This window comes from Ambystoma mexicanum, chromosome 11 (assembly GCF_040938575.1).
Source record: "Ambystoma mexicanum isolate Mex_15411 chromosome 11, UKY_AmexF1_1, whole genome shotgun sequence".
In the NCBI taxonomy this organism is placed as follows: domain Eukaryota; kingdom Metazoa; phylum Chordata; class Amphibia; order Caudata; family Ambystomatidae; genus Ambystoma; species Ambystoma mexicanum.
In genome coordinates, this window is record NC_090934.1 from 1,127,464,911 (window position 1) to 1,127,484,122 (window position 19,212).

Here is a 19,212-nt window from a genome sequence, read left to right on the forward strand (position 1 = left end):
TCTTCAGCAAAGGATAGAGACAAAATGAGAATAAGGCTGATTAGTGATATTAGGATATTAGATTGCAGGCTAAATTGAATGCTGTAATGGGTAACATGTAGGGTTGGGGAATTCTCATTGGGTTGTTTAAATCAACTACTATATGTGAGTAGAACCCAATGTTGAATATATATTGCGTGAGTGAACTACTACGGGAGACGGCCTGATATACCGCAGGTTGTGTAGCTGATGGAGTGCAGTAAACATGGACATCCTGGGTTTATGGGCAGTATTCACCTTTCTACTAAGTGGTAACTATCTTATTAGAGGGGCAAAGCTGATGGACCATGAGGGCCTGTGTGGAAATTAATGGATGACAGGGGAGCATAAGTAGCAGTGATGTCTGCCAATGCAGGATATGGTTTAAGATGATGTACGGGTGATTAACTTAATAAACTGATGTTAGAAAAACTGCAATGTTTATCGAATAACAGGGGCCAAAGAGGGTGGGGTGGGGATGAGTATTACTATATCTTATGTTTCAAGAACAAGGAACCAGGCACAGGCTTTGGAGTGATTTCAGTTCAGGACAGTGGAGTTTTTGTACATATTGTAACTCAATATCACCTTGGAAGGGCGCTGGGTGTTGTGTTATGCATATTTGTATGTGTTTTGGTAGTTTACGTGGGTTTGTTTTTGTTGTCTGTTGTCTTGTAGGCACCTACTCAACATATGATACATATAATCTTCTGCCCCCTCATATCCTGTTTCAGGGGAAGGTGTTTGAATTAGGTGGGAAAATGTATTTTGGAGAATGGCAGAAGCTGGGTGAATTAAACATCTGTTTGTGGATTGTTAAGGGCCTTAATATTCCTAGGGAGAGGGGGAAGTGCTGACCAGATTTAAGAGGGAGAAAATTGATATTGCTCTTGTGGAGGAGACTCACCTACTGGAAGAATCCAAGTACCTCCTTAAAAGCACTCTGTTTACTAGGGTACTCTTGAACTGTCACAGTACCAAATCGAGGGGAGTGGGAATACTATTACACAAGGGTCTGAATTTGAGCATGGAGAAAGTAGTGATGGGTGAGGAGGGGAGGGCAATTCTGATAAATGCTAAATATGAAGGTAGATTAATCACAATAGGGTCTATTTATGGTCTGTGTGTTGGCAGGAGCAGTTTAAGAGGATGTTCACACTTTGGTGAAATTAATGGGGAATACACTGTCCTGGGGGGTGAGTTCTCGATTGAAGAATGGATCGTTCTGCCCAGTACAGATACACAGCGGAGAGCACAAGTAAAGCGTTTAATTAATTCTAGCATATTCTAGACTTAGTTGATGCTTGGAGATTCATGCACCCTGGGGAGAGAGAATTTTCCTTTTTTTTTTTAACCGGTCAATGAATCATATTCAAGGATTGACTATTTCCTGATTTCGGAAAGACTTGCTGAAAAAGCCTCTAATGTGGACATTAAGGAAAGAGGTATTTCGGATCATTCCTCGAGGAAGATTCGATTGAATATGGGAATAGAATGCTCTGGATCTTCTAAATGGCGCTTGAAAACTTACATATTGCAAGAACAAGGAGTGATTGAGTCTCTGCAAGAATTCACCAGAAATGTCTTTAATATAAACAAGGGTTCTGCATCCAATATAATGGCCTGAGACAGCTTTAAGGCAACCATTAGCTGTTGAATATCACAGCCCGTACGAGGAAAAAGGGAATGGCTGCGCTTAAGAGGTTGGAGAGTGAGTTGGGTACAGGCCAGAAGAAATACCAAATGACAAGAAGTAGCGAGGCTAAGACTGAAGTGGAGATGTTGAGGGAGCACCTTAGACAGGAGATGGATATCCAATTTGAGAAAGGTATGTTTTTCATGAGACAGAAGTTCTGGGAACAAGGGGATAAGAATGGTAGGTTTTTAGCGAATAGGCTACGTGGTCTAGTTGATAACTCCTTTGTCCAGAAAATAGAGGGTGAAGGTGGAGAATATAAAGTTAAGAAAGAGGAGATATGTGAGATTTTACAACTCTCTATGTAGGGAAGATCAATTCCCAACATCTGAGAATATGGATCGTTTTTTTTGATAAAATTACTCTGCCAAGGTTGTCTGACGACCAAGCTGCGACTGTTGATGGTCCCATCACGGGGGAAGAAATACAGACAGCCAACGAACAGCTTATAATAGGTAAATCACCAGGCTTAGACGGTCTTCCAGTTGAGTTTTACCGGGCGCTGGGTCATGTACGGACGCCGTTCTTATGCACACTATACAACGGTTTCATGACCAATGAGATTGTATGTCACACGATGAAAGAGGCTTGCGTTGTGGTGATCCCGAAACCAGGCAAAGACTGTAAAAAAATGTGAAAACTATAGACCAATATTGTTACTAAATGTTGATCTTAAATTATTTACTAGAATAATGACTAATCGGCTTGGTAAGTGCATTAGTGATCTGATCAGTCGTTCCCAGGTTAGCTTTATGCAGGGTAGATATGGGTATGACCACATAAGGACACTAATAGACATAATGGGACTACTGAAGGAAAAGATTCAGAATACACTTAATTTTTATGGATGCGGAAAAGGCCTTTGATCGGGTCAATTGGGCCTTCTTGGACCACACCCTTAGGAAAATGGGTTTTGGGGACACTTATAAGAGTTATCAAAACGCTGAACTCATCTATTAGTGCCAGAGTCTGGGTCAACTGTGTTATGTCTTCTCCATTTCTCCTGTCCAGAGGTATCAGACAGGGCTGCCCGTTGTCACCATACCTGTTTAACTTAGCATTGGAACCGCTGATTGCATATATAAAACAAGAGCAGAGTCTTCATGGGCTTACATTTGGGGATAGTGAAGTTAAAATCTTATGTTATGCAGATGACATGACTATCATCTTGTCGAACCTGCTGGAAGGGTGCAAGAAGCTTAAATGTATGTTCAAGGAAGTGGGAATGTTATCTGGCCACAAGATGAATTGGGAAAAGACATAGGTTTTTCCTCTGGATGTTGGACAACCTAGGAATGTTATGGGCTCCTGGACATGTCAATGGGAGATGGGAGCAATGAAGTATTTAGGAATGTACGTGGTCCTTGAACTGAAAAAGATGGCAAAATACAATATTTCAAAAATTTTAGTGAAAATCCGGAGAGATATTTTGAAGTGGGGTAGCTTAACACTGGGGCTGTGGGCAAAAATGAATGCCATAAAAATTGTTCTTTTACCGAAATCTACCCCCCTGAAATTCACGAAGAAGGTCATCAATAGTATCAAAAAAAAAATGTCAAGAGTTTCTTTGGGCAGGAGAAGTTAACAGACCTAAGATTCCTAGGCACATTTTAACACGCTCTGTGAAGGAAGGGGGATTTGGGTTCCCCAATCTAATGAATTAATGGACTGGGTTTGTTCTAAAAAAAAATCAATGTTCTATCTTTCCGAAGTTTGCAAATATGTCCCTTAATGGCAGATTATTGAGGATGAACAATTCTCGCCTTATGCTCTATGTCTAAGATGCCTAACATTCTACGGTGAGATTACCGACTATGTGTACAACTAGAGAGGCATTGCAAAATGTTATTACAAATAGAGGGAAAAACATCTGGATACACTATGATGCATCTCTATGGTATAATGCAAGGCTACAAATAGCGAATAGGACTTTATGCTGGCAGAGTTGGATCAGAAAGGGCATATTTAAAATACGCGACGTCTGGGAGAGCGGTCATATGACCACCTTTGATCGTCTTAGAGAATCTTTTGGGATCGGGGGTAGGGATCGTGTGCGTTATAGGGACCTAAACATTCTTTTGACAGAAAGGCTGGGAACGCTAGGGAATACCATGAGAGAGAGAGACCCTCGGTCTGTGAGATTATCCGTTGTCTCCCTTGTGCAGTGTCAACATACACGAAACTAATGCTGATAGAAAGCTCACATATGTAAGCATGCGAGAGACTTCGCCAGGGTTGGGTGGAGGATCTCGGTATGGATATCCCTAGTGAGGAATGGGAACATCTGCTTCGTATAGGGGTGCAGTCAAAAATGGATCTAGGGCTCAGGTATATTAGACAAATTATTCTTTGTAGGCTGTATTGGACCCCTGCTCGAATGGCCAAGGTAGGACTATTGGATGCCGATACCTGTTGGGGTTGTGGTATTAATGGGGGCACCCTAATGCATATGCTATGGACATGCTCAAGGGTATCAGCCTTTTGGAGTGAAGTCTTAAATAGATCAGATATTATACTGGGAGACTCACTCCCACACACTTCCTACTGGACAATTTTGTTATCAAACAGAGAGAGAGAGAGGGGATAATGGCAGAGTGAGAACAGATTGGATTAATAAGGTTTTGGTAATGGCGGCTAAACAAATACTAAAAGTTTGGAAATCAAGGAAAAAGCCAAATGTAGATGAGTGGCTGTTAGATGTCCGCACCTTAACAAAACAAGGACGAGGGCGGCATTATTTTCGAATTTGGGATTATTTTAATGAATTATACAGCTGAAGCTATTAACCACATATATTGCTTTCTGTATACAGGAGTTGGAGGATTATTGTGATTCTTATACGGTGTTGAGTGTTGCGTTTGTTGATTTGTATTGTCTATTACAGTTAGATGCTTAAATTTTGGTTGAGAAATAGAGGTTTTGTAGTAGTTTATTAGGGACTTACTTTTATGAATTTCAAGACTGTAATGTTTGATTATTTAGCAAATTTACATATTTTACAATCTGAGTGCAAATCCACGATGTTATGGATATGTTGATGTTACTGTTCTTTTGTATGTTTCATTTTGAAATAAAAATAGTGATCCAAAAAATAGAAGTTATCCAAGATAGCCGCCAACTATCGCCATGACAACGCAGTGTATCCTACATTACACCGAAAGTACGACAGTCACGTTTGACTACCTACGATCGCGCTCGTGTTTAGACGCCCTGCTAATGGAAGGTAAGTGATTGGTACTGATGAGAACAGTCAAAGTTTGATCCATGAATGCGATTGCATTTTAATAGTGCAATGTGATCTTCTAAGGCGATTCGCCATGTAGGTCAGACCCTGTTTTACATTACTGGTGCATGTATCTAAGTCAGCACCATGCATGCACTATACTAAAAGGCACCTTGTAACGAATATCAACGGACACTATGTTCATTAGCTCCGATCACCGATTAGCACACATCGGAGCACATAATGTACAGCAGTAAGCTCACACGGGAGACACAATTAAGTACATATCACCTTGAGCCTTCTGCACCGGCTGCATGCGGTCTAACAAATCATGGCTTATACATCATAAAATATTGAGCAATATGGGTTATAGCTCCAGGAACAATTTAATGTGTTAGCACAAATAGCATGAAAACCTAAGGTCCACAGCGTTTACTATGCATCGTTAGGTACCAAGTTAAAATGCATTGAAATGATCCAACAGCATATTTTTAGCATGTTAGCACCCATCTGAATAATGCCACCATATGTCTTTTCTTTCTTTGTTAAATGCTAACGTACGTCTTGTGGGTAGCCTGTTAATTCTTGTATTGCTGTTTTGTCTTGGAATATACATGAATATAATTGTTGTGGTTGACATAACTTGGAAATATGAATTAAGTCACTATTTGATCCTCGTGGATATTACTGTGTTGGTGACCACTATAATCAGACAATAACCTAAAGGCCCAGATGAAGGACACAATGTCCGAAATGCATTGGCCATAAATTTGCATTTGCTAGAAAATGTGTTGATTTCTAAAAAATGTAAAAAAAAACAAGAGTTTTAATGAATTATTAAAAAATGTATTACTACCTCATGAACAGAATCAACCCCTAGTTGGAAAGAGGGTGTGCGGCCCACAGCGAAGGCTAAATAGCCATGGTCTTTTTCTCTGTATCTACACACAGTGCCTGACACAGTGGCACACACTGGTGGGCTGCACTCCACGCATGACTTTACAAGTTTGTTTTTTTTTAACCACAAGGAAAGATTCATATGCATATAACTGACTGAGAAGCAGTGCCCACTCAAATACTAGTTGTTGTCCTGCAAGTTTGCCACCACTAGGTGTGCTTGTATGTCATGATGCCAATGGGCTTAGCTAGTTGTAACTAAGACTGTGCCAGGTACAGATTGAGAGGCTGAGCAATACAAGATTTGGTGGTCACAGAATGAAGGGCTGCACTGTTGTGTGCAGTATTAAGGGCTGTGCATTACAAGTTAGTCAAGTACAGAATCAACGGTTCAGGGGAGAGCAGCCCGGGAGCTGGTGGTCTATGGAACCATATCAACATTGAAAGGGTAGCCGTGCAGCTCGTGATGGTGCTGGTGTTTCCACGTCCGCCTGCAGGTGGGCGGTGTTAAATCCGCCAGGTCAGACCTGGCGGGAACATCACCTCCCGCCTGCAGGAGTCAGGATTGGGCGGTCCAGAATTAACAGTGGCGGCGGGTTCACCGCCACTGTTATTTCCAGACCGCCCGACCTGTAATGAGGCCCATTGACTTGGTGACGGAGCCTCAAGATATTTTGTGTTTTTAACTGTGTTTTGGAACTTGGGGAAGGGAACCCAGAGTACCGGTTAATTCCATATCATCCTGAACTTAAAGCAATCCTGATACTTTTGTTGAACTGCTTTATACTTGGGGAAGGGAGCTGAAAGGAAGCTGTGAGCTTGGCAGAGTTCTGAACTTTGCAAGTATAGGTTTTGGACACAGACTGATTACTAAGTTGAACTCTTGGACTTTGGTTTGGTAGGGAAATCCCATCATAGTATAGGGCAAGATAGGCCTTTTTCCATCCTGACTTTTAAGTTAATAAAGTTGTATTGTTAATTCAGAATCTGTTGTCTGTGTCTTACTCCAAGATGCCTTCCCAATCCGTAGTCAATAATTGGGATTGCTATAAAGCAGTTCTTAGAGGTCACATTATATCATATGTAGCTAAAAGGAAAAGAGATATGAAAAAGGAATCAGTTAATTCTAAAAAACCCTCAAAACTATAAAAAAAGAAATACAATGCAAAATCTACTTTCACAAACATGCATCTGAATACTCTAGTGCAACAATACTGAAATACAAGGCTAAAATATATCAGCCACGAATAAAACAAGTAAATCCCTAGCTTTGTATGTGAAGTTTAAAAAAGAACAAACCAAAATTCCAGTTATTAAAAATGATCGAGGAACTAGAGTCTTCCCAGATAAAGATATTAGTGTTTTCTCTAAATTCTATCAAGATCTTTGTGCTTCTAATTCTTCTTGTGGTAATTCTGACTTTATTCATTTCTTTAAAGATATCCCACATTCATCATACCCGGATTGTTAGGTTAGCCACCTGGACAACGCTATTTCTCCTGGTCAAATTTACAAGGTTATCCGGGATCTCAACAAAATGAATTAAAAAAGATAAAAATTGATTTGTTAAATTACTATATTTTAGTTGGGACTATCCAAGGCTGGTTTATCACTTTACCTCAGCGGCTGTATCCAGTTAACCAGCGCTTCGGGAGACTTTCTAGCAACTTGTGGCATCGCCACGGTATCCAGGTGTTGGCAGCACGCTTTCGAAGAAGCACGTTCAAGGACAGCATCCAGGGCGCTGTATTGCTGTGGTAGTTTAACACCCTATCTTTTTGGTTTTGGAGAACAATTCTTTTTAATACTGTATTGCTGCACACTTCCTGAAGACATATGGGTGTTCGTGGGCGCTAAACCAAACCTGCCGTGACCCTTCTGCCAGTTTCCAAAGAAGGCATGTTGCAGGGCAGATGTGGTGATCGATGAAGAGGAGAGACCATGAAGACCATGGAGCAGGCCTGCACCTGCAGGACAGAAGTGAAGAGGCAAGTGTGGAATCAAGAGCCCCCCAGCATTGGAGGACAGAGGGGCAGTTAAATTCTAGCCTAGCAGCAATTACACGCTGGTTGAGAATTGTCAGATGCTATTACGTACAACAAGAAATGAACAAACTGTCTGTATCAGGGAGGATACTACCAAGCAGGAGTGAAGCTGAGAAGGCCAGCTCCAGTTCCCCACGTTCACCGAATACTGCAAGAGCTGCGTGGTCATTCCATCAGCAAAGGTAAGCCCTGTTGGGCTGTGAAGTCTATTTATTTCAAAAATCGAATCAATTTTGCTAAATGTGCTTTTTCATCTTCTCTGTGAAGCACAAGTGTGAGACACTATTTATTAATATGCAAAACCTGATGTAGCCAGTTGGCTATTTGTTTAAATTGGACCAAATTCGATAACAAGATGGCTGCCGCCTGCTCCTGTAGGGAGTTTTTGCATTGCCTGGCCAGTCACCTCTTTGATTGGGCAGCCTCACTTACAAGGAGCCCATCCTGGGAGCCGGCGGACGAAAGCCGACCCACTCACCAAGACCCCTCAGTAAGGCTCCTGTCTGGACCTGTGCGGGACTGAGGAGTGCTTGCTGGGCCACCCATCTCCTTCCTCCTCTACACCACCCACGCTGCCCACTATGCTTTACCTTCCGGGTACAGTGCCCCAGCATGCAGCCTGGTACTCTCCTAACTCGATCCTCTTCTGGAGCTTGGATCTCCCATTTCAAGTGTTCCTGTGAGTAATGCTCTGGACTACCTTTATGCCTAATCACTAATTCCTTGTCATTATCTTTCATTCATGTTCCTGGTCATACATTGCCTATATTGCGTGGTTTATATTTCAATGTAATTCATCCATTCCATGCCTTGACATCGCATCAACCTAGCTATGCTTTATAACCTACACACTTGTGTGCTTGTACAAATGTTGGACCTAGATGTTCCTCAAGATATTTTCTGCTGTTTTCTTTGCCTTACTGCACCCCCATTATGTACTGCATTAGTGTGCTTTTTGGAATTTCGAAACGTAGGTGTGTTTTTACATCTCTGCACCCCCATTTAGTACTACATTTGTGCGCTCTCTGGCTATATCGAATTTTGGTGTGCCTTACACCTTTTTTGGCTGCTTGGCCACCTGGTGAGTTTGTGTTCATGCCATGAAGTATCTCCTTCTATCCTCCATCCTCACCTCTTTCTCCACCTCTATGGCACTCTTCATCTCCCCTATCTATTTAACTGCTATGCTATCACCTATCCTCTCTCTCTCTCACGAGGTCAGGAAGAAAAACGTTTAAATAAGACCTTCTGGCCACTAATCCTGGTCTACCCATCACAGACACCTACATCAGCGAAGCTTCCAGGCAGATTGTTACTGAAATCCCTTCTTTGCCCCCTCTCCAGATCCTGGGACTCCTCCTCCTTTCAAGTCCTCACCCATTAATAGTGGCACAAGATGGGAAGTACTCTTGGCGGGCTTATCATCCAGGCGTATCATTAATGTCTATCGCAATGGCACTTTCATGGCTCAGGGTCCTTAACCCAACCTCCTCCTCTTTGGGTCCTTAACCCAACCTCCTCTCCTCTTTGACAGGCACCTGCTGTCCCTCATCAAATTGCTTCCTAGGCCTGCTACTCCTCCTTCCTCTCTCTCGGTACGTCTCATCCTCCAACAGGTGTACGACACCCCTGTACCTCTCCTCGGAAAACCTTCATAGGCGGAGACCTGCTTCATCTAGCCATGCTGAATGCTCGCTTTGCTATCAAACACTCTGCTGACATCTGCCTCCTTCTCGAAGACATTGACCTTGATATACTCGCTCTAACCGAGACGTGGTTCAATGCCAGCTCAGTCACTGCTTTTGACTCCATTCTCCCCGATGGCTATTAGATCATCTCTAAGCCTTGCCCTAACTGTGCTGGCGATGGGGTTGCCTTGAGTGGGCCCCTTCTTCCCTCGTGCCCACCCCGCCCTACTACTTCTTTGACAGCCTGGTCTGCAAGCTGGCATCTCTCCTACTTCCTCCCTCACCAATGCCACCATCTACAGGTGACCAAGCACACACTCCCTGTTCATCTCGTAATGGGCTGGTTTCTCCTCCTCTCTCCTGACATCTACCTCTAAACTCCTCCTCCTGGCTGACTTCAACGTCCACCTTGATGTCTCAATCATGGCTTCACTCTCTTCCGTAACCTCTGCACCCCTCTCACCCTCTCCATTCTCCCCTCTTGTCCTACGCACTCAGCTGGACACTCTTTCGATGCCTTTATCCATACTGATCTTTTGCTCTCTGCCCCACTCTCCACCCCGCTCTTTTGGTCAGACCACTCCCCCTTGTCCTCTCGGCCCTCTGATCACACTTCCCCAGCTTTGCCAACCTTGTTCACGGACATCCGCCCTTTGAAAAGAGTGTGAGTTGCTGCCTTCACCTTCAGCCCCCCTCCTCCCAGTGCAGATTCTACCTCTGACTGCGCTCAGCAACCTCCATCTCGTCATCACTAACACTCTCGACATTCTTGCCCCTTCACGAGGATTCACCTGAAACATGACACCAAGCCTAACACTTAATAAGATTCTGATTTAGCAGCCCTGAAACGCAACTGCAGAGCTGCTGCACGGAAGTGGCAGACCACAAGCTCATCCTCTGACAAACTGGCACATCCCCTTCCCCAAAGGCAATATCGTCTGTCCATTTCAAGAAGAGGGCCCACATCCAGGTTTGTGTCTCTGGAGCATCCAACAAAACAGCAGAACTCATCTGCAAGGAACAATCCAATCCTTCTGCAGTTTCCAACTCGCCTCTTCCCTACCAGGCCCTCTGCACTGCACTGGCTACCCACTTCACTGAAAAAAAACTCAGGACATCCCGAGTACTCTTTGTTCCACCCCTACTCCCTCGCCTCTTCCCATCCCACTGTCACGCCTGGCCTCTCATCCTCCACCATCCAATCTCTCCTCCTTCTCTCCTATTACATCGGATGAGGTCACTAGAGTTGTCCGCTCTATGAAGATCTCCCCAAAACAGGTATCACCCTGTTCTTCCAGAACCATTAAGGACACCATCGTATCCCTAGCCCCTGCAGTTGCTGATTCCTGCAATCACTCTCTCACCACCCGGTCTTCCATTAAGCACACCCTTGTGCACCCCTTCCTGAAAAAGCCTTTCCGCCAACCCCTCATGTCCGGCTAACTACCACCCCCATCTCCATCACTCCCCTCCTTGGGAAGCATCTGGAGAAGTTGGTCTTCCCCTAACTAACCCAGCATAATGAGTTTGTTGGTTGCCCACATGGCCATCAATCTGGATTTCAAGCATTCAGAGGCAAAAAACTGCTCTCCTGAACACCCGTGAAGAACTGTTCACTTTAATTCACCCACTGTTCTCATTCTACTCGATCTCTCCTCTGCTTTTGATATGGTCAACCACTCCATCCGCAAAAACAGATCCACGATACGTTTGGTATCTCTGAGGAAGAACACAGTTATGAAATTACATTGTGTCTCTGGTTTGGTTTTAACTCAGTTTGCATGCAACTAACCGACCCGCAAGGAATCACTGGTACCTGGAATCAGGGATAGTGTGACTGGAATCCCCTGTCAACACCCTTTTTAGATGGTAAAAAACAAACTGTAATGCTCTGAACCAAACACTAGATGGCAGCGTACAAAAAGCATGTGACTAAGCAGATTCACAAGCCTGAGAAATATAATTTATTTTATATGACCAGATATTTGCAGAAAATTATCTTTCGGTTGCAACAAAAAAAAGCTTCATTCTACAATGGTGCCGCTTTATCAAACGTGGACATACATTAAAAATGTCTACAAACTGTGACCAAGTCCCCTGCCTGATCAGAAGGGTATCTAGTGGTGTGACCAGATGATCCGTAGCCTGCCAAGCCACCGAAAGATAAGCCTGGGGCCGGTATGGAGAGGATTCCCTAACACCCCAGATTTGTTCTGTCACCTTTAAAAAAAAAAAAAAGATTTACTATTGATTTGGTCAGAAATTAAAGGACTAACTGATGTAATGAGGCTAGGCATGTCTGTTGGTAGACTATCACATTATTCAGTTGCTGTCCAGCAAATAATGACCTATAGAGTGGTTCCCATGGTCAGAGTTTACCACTGGAAAGTAAGTGGCAAAAAAGCATATACAGGAACATTTAGGACATCATTAGAAGTGTGGTGCTAATGGTTAAAACTTGGTATGTTAATGATAAATGTTTAAATACCACGTGTTTACCATTAAAATCTTTGCAAGACCACTACTGTGCAGTGTTACGCTGGCTTTCACCACTTGCATTTGGTTATCTGTGAAAGTTTTCTCTCCATTTTCCATCTATAGGAGTACTACTGACACAAAGCACAAATAAACACTCAAACACTGGCTTCTGAGATCGGACCAATAATGATGGAATTCCCTATCAGGAGTCTTGCACTGGTTCTTCCTGTGAATGGCATAACCAATTTGAAATTCAGATTCCCCATCATACTGAATTATACAGCTCTACTTTTAAACAGGGAACTATTTGGAGTAGCCTTTTGTGCCCTACTACCTTCTCTCCTAACTTTCAGTGCTATGCGGATGACACACAGCTCTCCTTCAGGCTCCCCTCAGCCTCCTCTCCTCTCTCGCTCATTCCTGACTGTCTATCCGCGATTCAGAAATGGTGTGCCTCCAAGATCTCTGCCTTAATGCCAGTAAGACTGAGTTCCTTCTCATTGGGACCCCTGCTTCTGCTTTCCCTCTTTCACTCTGACTGCCCTCCTTGGGCCCGCTACCTGTGCATTCCTGCGAGGCAGAAATCCTCGGTGTCATCTTCGACTCCACCCTCTACTTCTCTCCTCACATCACGGACGTCTCTAAGAAGTCCCACTACCAGCTGCAACTTGTCAGAAAACAGAAGGTGTCTCACCCGCTAGTGATCTGTCATCCTTGTGGCCAGGACACAGCCATTGCTTTTGGATCCAGTTCCTGGGGGTGGACCAGTGTGGGAGGATCATATGGGGGAGGGATCTTTGGGGAGTGGGACACCTGATGGCGAGATGCAGTATCCCCCTCCCTGTAACACCTTTACCCCATCCTACGAGGTAGGATACATGGGAACATTGCCCCCTCCCCCCTTCCCTACAGACAGCACGATCTGGGAGAAAACAGACTCGCATCCGAGCTGTGTACCTGGAATGTCCACTGCTATGGACAGGCAAAGTCAGGCATTTATTAATAACAACTCACACCTGACTTCCATTAAGCTTCCCCACGTGGATAAAAGGCACAGCATGAAAGCACACTCTGATCGAGGCAAAGCACACAAAGGAACAGCATTTTCGATACAGCAGCTGAATGAAGCTAGGGAGAAAAACGGCAAACCAAGAAGGGATCTCAAGGAAGGAAACACCCTTGACCTTTCTGGAGGAAAACCGTTACTTTCCAGAACCCTTCAGATTAAAAAGCACAAAACCACTGAAGAATCCTGCATTGTGTGTTGGAGATACCAGCGGCCTTCCTGCATGACTGGCCGAGTTGGGGACGAGCAGCAGCCGCAGTGTTACTGTCCTTGGCTCCATGATCAAAACAGCGCTAGCGAGATCAACACAGCCGATGATTTCGGAAGACTGATGCAAGATTGGTCTGTGCTCAAGTCAAGGTTGCAAGCAGCAACATTGTATAGAGAGTGCAAGAGAGATGATTACTAAACACATGTGATGAAAGACGCGAGTACAGCTCAATTGCTGATCGATGTTTGAACTTTAACAGAGAGGGATACAATACAAGTAACAGAGTGGTCAGGCACCAATCGAAGGTCTCTGTGTAGCCAAGAAGTGGCAAAAGTGAAGAAAAGACAAAATGAATCAATGAAGTAAATGGAAGTGGTCCTACGACGGTTTGAGCAAAAATCTCTTGCAAATTCAAGTCTTCGATTTGTGAAACAAAGAGAAAAGCCTACAAAGTGAAATTACAAGGTCTGAACCCGATCGAGGGAGACCAATTGTGAACATTGTGTTAAAGGTGGTTCGAGCCCGATGGAGACCCAATTGTGTTAAAGGTGGTCTGAGCCCAAAGGAGGGAGACCCATGGTGAACAGTAAAATCGAGAGTTTATGAACTGTGAAAATCCTAATACTGTCATGAACCATCGAACTCGCCCCTTCTGGGCCTCCTGGTCCGTGACACGTCGGGCCTTACACTCCATAATACTACCAACATGGCAGCAAGCTAAGAACGCTGCTCGCCAGTCTTCACGTTTTACGCAGCGTCCGCTATAAAGAAGCCACACCCCCGCGCGTCTCAACGCTGCTACTAGCTGTGATCGGACGTGTGCTTCGAACCTTCTCTAGTGCTACTTGCTATCCCCTGGCCCCTGGATTCCCTTCTCCCGACTTCTTCCCTCTTTCCTAACTTCCCAGAATCCTTGCGCCGCTTCCGCGTGCCCCCAACTCCTTCTTGAATACTCCTGGAGTTTCCCGTGATCCTGGACATCGAAGCTGAATGTAATCTGGAAGCCGAGGACGGCCGAGCGGGCTTATTTAAGTCCCGAACCATACGAAAGAAGACTCCACCTAAAGAGGACATCAGGCAACATAGACAGGTGAGAAGGGGGGAAACCTGTGACAGATTGAGACGCCACCTGACCAAAGTCGATACAGACATGGATGCGGCCATCCAGGATCTTATGCGTGGCAGCAAAAACTATTGACCGAAGTACAGAACTTGAAAGCGGAGAACGTCGCGCTGAAACAATTGGTACGTTCACGCGACTGCCTCAAAGGACAGCGTGCTATTGGGCGGCATTGTTGACAAATATGACAGCTGTGCAAAAACCCTCCAAGGATTCCTGGATTCTTGTTTGGTCCACTTTACCCTTAAAACTTATTATTTTTCCACTCCCAGGGCTAAAGTGGGCTTTATTATTTCTCACCTCTCCGGGAATGCCTTAGCCTGGGCCACACCATTAGTTAACACCGGAGATTCCCTTTTGGATGATTATGATGGATTCATTCAAGCACTAAAGACTGTATGACCGCCCAGAACAGGTCTTTAGTGCTCAAGAACGTTTACTCGATTTCCAGCAAGGCTCTCAGGACATGCTCACCTACGTAACTCGATTCAAGCAATTGGCTAAAGAAGCGGGTTGGCCTTCTGAAGCTTGCTTCACCCTCTTTCGAAGAGGGCTAAATGAAGATGTTAAGGATGAATTAGCCTGGGTAGCACGTCCTAGTTCTTACCAGGCACTTATGGATCTTGCTCTACAAATTGATTTCCGCATCCAGGAAAGAAAGGCAGAGAAAAGGAAGACCAAGTCAATCATCCAAAAAAATCCTCGTGTGAGCCCTTCAAAATCCAAAGATTCTCCTGTTCCTACAATTGAACCCGAACCCATGCAGCTAGGGGCCTTCCGTGGACCCATATCCCCCAAGAAAGGCTGAGAAGGATCCATACTGGCTTATGCATGTACTGTGCCTCGGACAAGCATTTAGTCAGAGAATGTCCCTTAGACCCTCCACAGCGTTTGGGAAACGCCAGCTCCCGATCCTAGATGGAGCTCAGTTTCGGGAGAGAGATGCAGGCTCCACATCTATACCATCCTTGAACTCTCCTGGACAAAACTCCCTGGTAGTCTTACAGGCTTTTCTATCGTCATCTAAGAAGGAATCCTACCCCATTCTGGCACTAGTGGACTGTGGGGCCATGGGAATATTCATAGATCAGGAATGGGTCCTTAAACAACATATTCCTTACGAATCCCGGAACGTCCTGCAACCTGTAGAAGCAATTGATGGAAGACCTCTTTCTTCTGGACCCATAACCCTTCAGACTAAGGAAATTGAGCTTGCTATAAACCATCACCGAGAAAGGATAAAGTTGACATCATAAAATCTGCCCATTACCCAATGGTTTTGGGAATGCCCTGGCTACAAAAACACAACCCATACATCAATTGGACAGCTGGTTCCCTGTTCCTAGTTTCAGAATGTTGCATGTCCCATTGTCTGCTCCACGATCCTTCACCAACAACATCAGAAGAACACTGAACAACTCAGCAAGATCCTCTTATGGTCTCCAACATCATCCTGGTTCCTAAAACCTACCAGGAATACGCCGATGTGTTCTCTTCTGCTATTGTCCAAGCCCTACCACCCCATAGGCCTGAGGACTGTGCTATAGAAACCGAACCTTCAGCCGTGATTCCCTTTGGAAGGATGTTCATCCTGTCTGAACCAGAGAAAAAGGCCCTTCGTGAATACCTAGATACTAACCTAAAAAACGGCACCATACGCCCAGACAAGTCTCCGGCTGGAGCTTCATTATTTTTTGTTCCTAAAAAAGACACCAAGTAACTCAGACCATGTCTTGATTATGAAGGTCTTAATCAGTGCACCCTTAAGGATCGTTATCCATTACCCTTGATCTCGGATATCCTGGAAGCCCTAAGAGGAGCCGTAATGTTCACCAAATTGGATCTTAGGGGTGCTTATCACTTGATTCGTATTAGAGAAGGTGACGAATGGAAGACAGCCTTCAGAACACCCTTTGGTCATTACGAATACTTGGTCATGCCCTTTGGACTCTCTAATGCTCCGGCAATCTTCCAACGCTCCATGGACCGGGTGTTTTCGGATATGCTATTTCTTTTCGTCGTCGTCTACTTAGACGATATTTTGATATTCTCTAAGGATCCTCTCAAGCATGAAGAACATGTTAAATCAGTGTTACAACGGCTACGTGAACACAAGCTTCTAGCAAAACCCGAGAAATGCCTTTTTCATGTTTCCACTGTTCACTATCTAGGATTTGTCCTTAGCCCAGATGGCATAGGCATGGATCAATCCAAGGTTAAAGCCATACTATCCTGGCCAACTCCGACCTTCGTAAAACAGATCTTATCTTTCCTGGGCTTGGCCAATTTCTATCGAAATTTATACCATCCTTCTCCGAGATTGTTCAACCGATCATCTCCTTGTTGAAGAAAGATACTCCCTATCATTGGACCCCAGCCCAGGAGAAGCTCTTCCGATGCCTGAAAACAGAATTTACACAAGCCCCCATCCTGGTTCAACCTGAAATAAATCGACCATTCCTAGTGGAAACAGATGCCTCTAACTATGCCATCGGAGCAGTTCTGAAACAGGAACTAGATGACGGGCTGGAACATCCTATTGCCTATCTTTCACGGACATTGACTTCCAGTGAAACTCATTACTCAGTCTTAGAAAAGGAACTTCTAGCCATCCGTCAAGCCTCCAGCGAGTGGCGTCATTTACTTCTAGGAGCTAAACATCCTGTCCAGGTTCAGACGGACAATCGAAATCTCCAAGTGTTACAGGCCCTGGAATGCAGGAACAGCCATCAGGCCCGTTGGGCGTTCTTCTTTGCTCAATACCAGTTCCAAATTCACCTTGTTCCGGGAACACAAAACGTAATTGCTGACGCCTTGTCTCGGCGCCCTGACTATGAACCTCCTGATGACCGAACATTTCCCAAGATGTTTCCCCACACAATAATTGTAGCCCAGGCGACCAGCCTCCTAGATGAAGTCCGCAGTCACTCAATCCTCGGAACTCTGGAAAGATATCTCGGACAAGAACCAGTGGAAACTGAAGACCAAAGATGGATACTTGTTCAAAGACAATGCCTTGGTCATCCCAACACAAAAACTACAGCAAAGGATAATACATCTCTGTCACGATACTCTTTACTCCGGGCATCGTGGTATTACCAATACCCTCCGATTAATACAAAGGCAACTTTGGTGGCCTGGAGTGAAAGCTGATGTACAAAGGTATATCCAGGCATGCTCTGTCTGTAATCAAAACAAACATGACAAGAGACCAGCGGGTCTATTGCAGCAACCTCCACTTCCAACAAGGCCTTGGGAATTCATAGCAACAGACTTCATTGTGGAATTACCACCTTCCAGGGGATACACAACCATCATGGTCACCATTGATTTGTTCACCCATGTGGCCCATTGTACACCTCTGTTTAAACTGCCATCCTCGTCGGAACTTGCTGGAATTTTCCTGGAACACATATACCGACTGCATGGACTTCCTTCCAAGATCATATCAGACAGAGGGCCCCAATACATTTCTCAGTTCTGGAAACATCTTTGCCAAATATTAGGAATCCAACGCGCTCTTTCCTCAGGATATCATCCCCAAACCAACAGAGCCACAGAGCGCGTAAACCAAACCTTAGAACAATATCTCCGTTGCTTCGCTACCAAGGTCCAGGACGATTGGTCCCTCTTAATACCAGTGGCAGAATTTGCCTATAATAATTCGGACCACTCTGCTATTAAGACCAGTCCTTTTTTCTGTAGCCAAGGATTCCACCCTTCGGTTCTACCCTCCATCCTTCCTCATCCTACACCAGTTCCAACAGTCGATTCCTGGATTGAAATGCTCATTAATGTTCAACGAGAAGCCAAAGAACAATTAGAAAAGGCCAGGACCCTGACCAAACTGTATGCGGACTCCAAACGAAGACCAAGCCCCTCCTACACAATAGGGGATAACGTTTGGCTGTCCTCGAAACTGCTACCACGGCATTTGCAACCAAATAAATTGGCTCCTCTATATTATGGGCCATTCCTTATAAAGGAAATCATCAACCCAGCGGCCTACCGACTCAAGCTTCCAGACTCCTGGAAGAAAATCCACCCAGTCTTTCACACGTCCTTAATAAAGCGATATGTTCAGACCTCTCGAACTAACCTTCAGCCCAAACCAGTACTCATCAATGACCGACTGGAGTATGAGGTCTCCAGGATTTGCGATTCTAGATATAGACGTGGAAAACTCCAGTACCTGGTGGAGTGGAAAGGATAGCCCCCCAGTGAACGCACTTGGGAACCTATCTGAAATCTAAATACCCCCAGGCTACTCAGAAGGTTCCATCTCATACACCCGGGCAAACCCGGTGGAACGAGTTTCCGGAAGAGGCATGCTGTCATGAACCATCGAACTCGCCCCTTCTGGGCCTCCTGGTCCCTGACACGTCGGGCTTTACACTCCATAATACCAACATGGTGGCAAGCTCAGAACGCTACTCGCCAGTCTTCACGTTCTACGCAGCGTCCTCTATAAAGAAGCCACACCCCACGGCCCCGCGCGTCTCAACGCTGCTACTAGCTGTGATCAGACGTGTGCTCCGAACCTTCTCTAGTGCTACTTGCTATCCCCTGGCCCCTGGATTCCCTTCTCCCGACTTCTTCCCTCTTTACTAACTTCCCGGAATCCCTGTGCCGCTTCCGCGTGCCCCCAACTCCTTCTTGAATACTAGTTTGCAAAGGTAGCGTGCGCCCCTCTCTCGACAGAACAAGGCCTGATAACCTGTTCAGTGGTTATTAACCACTTGAGAGTTCGCAGCCACTGCTTTTACTCAC

General features: G+C 44.9%; 1 protein-coding gene across 4 annotated transcripts in view; it reads right to left on the reverse strand.

Moving 5' to 3' along the window:
• The window catches only part of LACTB (lactamase beta), a 1,309,212-nt gene that overhangs the window by 89,447 nt on the left and 1,200,553 nt on the right, over window positions 1–19,212 (reverse strand). The gene's annotated exons all lie outside the window — the stretch shown is intronic.